Below are 5,862 nucleotides of genomic sequence, written 5' to 3'. Positions count from 1 at the left end.
AGGAAAAGGCTTTTGACCGGGTTGAACACGAGTTCCTCTGGAAGGTGATGGAGAGGTTCGGGTTCAGCCCTGGCTTCATAGCGATGATCCGTGTCCCGTACTGTGACATTGTGAGTATGCTGAAGTTCAATGGCAGTCTGTGTGCCCCCTTCAGGGTACGTAGAGGCGTCCGGCAGGGCTGCACCCTCTCTGGAATGCTCTACGCTCTCTCCCTTGAACCCCTCCTCTCTAGGATCCGTACAAACTTGGATGGCCAGGTTTTGCCGTAATAATAAAAATTATAGTTTTATCTGCCTACGCAGATGATATAATAATAGTGGTGCGTAGGCAGAGTGACGTGGACACCCTATTTAATTTAACGGTTTTATTCAACTGCCTGTCCAGGGTCAACTGGCGCAAGAGTGAAGCCCTGTCCATTGGCAGGTGGGAAAATGGTCTGCCGGTCCTTCCCCAGGATCTTGCCTGGCGGAGGGACGGCCTAAAGTACCAAGGTGTTTTAATTGGAGACGAAGAAACTGAAAAGAAAAATTGGTTAGACACGTTGGAAAAAGTAGAAAGAAAAATTTAAAAATGGAGGTTGCTTCTCCCCTGTATGTCTTACAGAGGCAGAACTCTTGTCCTCAATAACTTGGTGGCCTCTGTGCTCTGGCACTGGCTCAGCTGCATGGAGCCACCCTCAGGGTTACTAGCACAACTTCAGACAAGAGTTCTGGCCTTCTTCTGGGATGGCATGCATTGGGTCCAGCAGGGGGTGTTGTACTTGCCAAGAGAGGAGGGAGAACAGGGCCTCATCCACCTGGCCAGCAGGACCGCCGCTTTTAGAATACAGTTCGTGCAGAGGTTTTTAACAGGGCCGGCAAACCTAATGTGGAGAGATGTGGCCAGATGTGTCTTCAGACGGGTGAGTAACTTGGGGCTGGATGATGCTCTGTTTTTAACTGACTTTAAATTTGCAAAATTAAATGGGCTACCTCCATTTTATCAAAGTGTTGTTAAGGCATGGGCTCTTTTTAAAGTTGAAAAAAACCCAGCTCTGACTCTCTGTATTGGCTGCTAAGGAAACCCATGGTGCACGAAGCCAGGCTGGACGTCTCGGCCGAAGCCACGCCGAGACTGGCAGCTGCACTGTGGCAGACACGGACCTTACTCTTTCAGCACGTAGTGGCCGTGGCAGGGCCAGACCTAACGGGCGTGGAGGCAGTGGGTTCCCTGTTAGGCATCCGCTCTACCCAAGCAGCCGAGGGGTGCTTCAGCTATGGAAGAATAGATTCAGCATGAGAGAGAAGCGTCTACTGGAGGACTACAGCCAGGGGACTGAACCCGACAGCGAGGACCCCTTCCCGGAGATCAGGCTGGCCGCCCATCTCGGGAATCTAGACGGTCCTCTCCTCAGACCAGCAAAGACCTTCTCCCTCCCCGCGGTCGGGGAGGGAGAAGGTCATATACAACAACTGTGTGAGTTAAGAAAACCATATACAACAACTGTGTGAGTGTACTAAACAGGAGAGGACTGTCGAACAGGAGCACCAGCGTGTGGGCTGATCGGCTGGGAAGGGATGGAGCCGGCCCCTGCTGGAGGGTCCTTTACAAGCCGCAGCTGAAGAAGAGGACCGGGAACCTCCAGTGGAGGATCCTACATGGGGCCGTTGCCCTGAACGCTCTTCTTTCTAAAATGAACACTGCTGTGTTGGACCAGTGCCCGTTTTGCTCTGGGTGAGAGACTGTGTTCCACGCGTACAGTGAGTGTGAGAGGTTCACTGTACTTTTTAATGTCATAAAAGGTGTTTTAATGGTTTTAATGAAACCTTTTCTATTAGAACTTTTATTTTCGGTGCAGGGTACAGCAAAGACGCTCGCAACAAGTGGCAACTCCTAAATCTTATCTGTGGTGAGGCCAAAATGGCAGCATCTCTAGGAAAAACAAAATTTCAAAAACTGGAGATAGTGAGGCCGCCTCTGTGTGGCGCTGCAATGTCCGGTGTAGGCTGACGTTGGAGTTTGGGTTTTACAGAATGATAAACGACCTTGGCAAATTCCACGATATATGGTGTCACAAAAATGTATTATGCACTGCTACGGAGGATCATTTGCACTTTACTAGTAACTACTACTGTAATGTAGGTTTTGTATTTACAAAGTATAGAAATAGAATAAATAAATACAAATAAGATTAGAACGTTATAAGTATTATAAGCATATATACAGCATATATTATAAGCACATATATATAATATATATAATATAATATATACATATTATAAGCATATATACATAAATATGGAATAAAATAGAAATAAAATTCCAACATAAACATTAGACATTTATTGTTATTGACTGGGTTTGGATGAATTATAGAGTCTGATGGTGGACGGCAGGAATGACTTCCTGTACCATTCCTTAGAGCAGTGAGGCTGCAGGAGTCTGTTGCTGAAGCTGCTTCTCAGTTTGTCCACTGTGTTATGGAGGGGGTGGGAGGGATTGTCCATAATTGTCCGCAATTTCAACACCATCCTGTCCCTCACCACCTCGTCCAAGTTTGCAAGTTTACAGCCAACAACAGACCCTGCCTTTTTAATGAGTTTGCTGAGTCTGTTGGCATCCTTAGCCTTAATGCCTGCACCCCAGCACACTACAGCAAAGAAGATCCTCTGAAGATGAAGGCTCTGGTTGAACAGATGCTGCAGTATTCCACACAGCTGCCTGGAGCAGTTCTTCAGCACTCGTGGGCTGATGCCTTCCGGTCCGGCGGCCTTCCTCTGGTTGAGCCTCTCCAGCTCTCTCCTCACCTGGCTAGATGTGAAGGATAGTCCTGTCGGGGGGCTGGGTTACATGTTGGAATCTATGTAGGGTGTCAGCAGGAGGGAGGGGGAAGAAGTTGGCAGAGGTGTTAGGGGCTCTGGGAGGTGTGACGTGGACCCATTGTTATCCAGAGGAATATCAGGACAGCTGGGGGAGGTGGAGCTAGAATCAAACCTGTTGAAAAACTGGTTCAACTCATTAGCTTGGTCCATGTTCCCATCAGTTGAGCGTATTCCTTTCTGAACACTGCTGTTTCGGACCAGTGCCCGGGCGAGAGACTGTGTTCCACGTGTACAGTGAGCGCGAGAGGCTCGCTGTACTTTTTAATGTCATGAAGGGTGTTTTTAATGGTTTTAATGAAACCTTTTTGATTAAAACTTTTATTTTTGGTGCAGGATACAACAAAGCTGCTCACAACAAGTGGCATCTCCTGAGTTTCATTTGTGGTGAGGCAAAAATGGCAATTTACATCTCAAGGAAAAATTTTTTTTCAAAAACTGGAGATAGTGAGGCCGCCTCTGTATGGCGCTGCAATGTCCAGTGTAGGCTGAGGTTGGAGTTTGGTTTTTATAAAATGAAAAACGACCAAATTCTACGATATATCGTGTCAAATGTTTTATGCACTGTTACAGAGGATCATTTGCCCTTTGCACACCCCCTGGTGGGATAAATTGTATTGTATTGTTGTTTTCTTAATATTTATTTATTTATCTATTTATTATTGTGGCTGTTATTAGTACTATTATAATTATAATTATTATTGTTGTTATAACTACTATTATTATTATTATTATATTATTATTATTTTATTATTATTATTATTATTATTATTATTGTTATTATTACATCCATCCATCCATCCTCTAGCGCTCTAGGGTCGGGTCGCGGGGGCAGCAGCCTAAGAAGAGAAGCCCAGACTTCCCTCTCCCCAGCTACTTCTTCCAGCTCATCCGGGGGGATCCCCAGGCATTCCCAGGCCAGTCGAGAGACATAGTCTCTCCAACGTGTCCTGGGTCTTCCCGTGGGTCTCCTACCGGAGGGACATGCCCTTAACACCTCACCAGGGAGGCGCCCAGGGGGCATCCTGACTAGGTGCCCAAGCCACCTCATCTGGCTCCTCTCAACGTGGAGGAGCAGCGGCTCAACTCCGAGCTCCTCCCGGATGCATAGCTTCTCACCCAATCTCTAAGGGAGAGCCCAGCCACCCTACGCAGGAAGCTCATTTCGGCTGATTTAACCCGTGATCTTGTTCTTTCGGTCATTACCCAAAGCTCATGACCATAGGTGAGGGTAGGAACGAAGATCGACTGGTAAATCAAGAGCTTTGCCTTGTGGCTCAGCTCTCTCTTCACCACTATGGACCAGTGCAAAGTCCGCATTACTGCGGATGCCGCACCGATCCGCCTGTCGATGTCCTGCTCCATTCTTCCCTCACTCGTGAACAAGACCCCGAGGTACTTGAACTCCTCCACTTGGGGCAGGATCTCCTCCTTGACCCGGAGAAGGCACTCCACCTTTTTCCGGTTGAGAACCATGGCCTCGGATTTGGAGGTGCTGATTTTCATCCCAGCCGCTTCACATGCGGCGGCTAACCGATCCAGTGATCGTTGGAGGTCACAGGCTGATGACGCCAACAGGACCACATCATCTGCAAAAAGCAGAGGCCCGATCCTGAGGTCACCAAATTGGACCCCCTCAACACCATGACTGCACCTAGAAATTCTGTCCATAAAAATTATGAACAGAATCGGTGACAAAGGGCAGCCCTGGCGGAGACCAACCCTCACCAGAAACGAGTTCGACTTACTGCCAGCAATGTGGACCAAACTCTGACACCGAACGTACAGGGAGTGGACGGCCCGTATCAGCGGGCCCGACACCCCATACTCTCGGAGAACCCCCCACAGGACCCCCCGAGGGACACGGTCGAATGCCTTCTCCAAGTCCACAAAACACATGTGGACTGGTTGAGCAAACTCCCATGCACCCTCAAAGACCCTGCTGAGGGTGTAGAGCTGGTCCACTGTTCCACGCCCAGGATGAAAACCACATTGCTCCTCCTGAATCCGAGGTTCGACTATCTGGCGGACCCTCCTCCCCAGTACCCCTGAATAGACCTTACCAGGGAGGCTGAGGAGTGTGATCCCCCTATAGTTGGAACACACCCTCCGGTCCCCCTTCTTAAAAAGAGGGACTACTGTTATTATTACTATTATTGTTACTCTGTGTGTTTCTAAACAGGGTGTTTTTGTGTCCCTGTGTAAATTGTAAATAAAGTGTTGTTGTAAAAATCTAAATCTAACCCTTTTCTGCTTCCCCCCAGCACAGCACCTCCCCCCTCCTCTCTGTATTCATCTACAGGTATGGTCGCCTTCAGAGCTGCATACTGACCTCCGACCCCGCTGACCCACTCAACTTGACTCTACCGGCAGCTTACTTTACTTAATATAATATATTTCTCTATGTATTTTCTATGATCTATGCCTATTCTCTCCTCTCCTCTACCTGTCCTCCCCCTTCTCCTCTCTCTCTATCCAGCCATCCATCAGCAGGAGGGTCCTCCTACATGAGCCTGGTCCTGCTCAAGGTTTCTTCCTGTTAACGGGGAGTTTTTCCTTGCCACTGTTGCTTGTTTGGGGTCAGGCCCTGGGATTCTGTAAAGCGCCTAGAAACAATTTTGATTGTAAAAGACACTATATAAATAAGGATGGATGGGTGTATTGATTGATTAAAGTAAAATTTTTGTTAATATTGTCATGAACTGGAAACAGCGCTCTTAATATACAGGTGATATAATGACAAAAGAAAAATGTTGATGATGTTCTGAGGAAATTGGGAATGGAAGATGGGGATGAAAAGAACATTTTGAACTATGTGCAGGTGAAAAATAAATTTTTAAATGGTTGCCCTGTCATTCCGAATGTCAAAAAGGACGTAAAAAAGGATAAATGAGAGAGGACCAGAAGGAAGTAATGCAACAACACGGATTCCAACTACCGTTAAAATCAAAAGAAGAAGAAAAAGCTGGGCGGGTACCTGCATATGTGGTGGACTGTTTTCTTG

This window comes from Takifugu flavidus, chromosome 20 (assembly GCF_003711565.1).
Source record: "Takifugu flavidus isolate HTHZ2018 chromosome 20, ASM371156v2, whole genome shotgun sequence".
Lineage (NCBI taxonomy): Eukaryota > Metazoa > Chordata > Actinopteri > Tetraodontiformes > Tetraodontidae > Takifugu > Takifugu flavidus.
Note: the sequence above shows the minus strand (reverse complement) of the source record.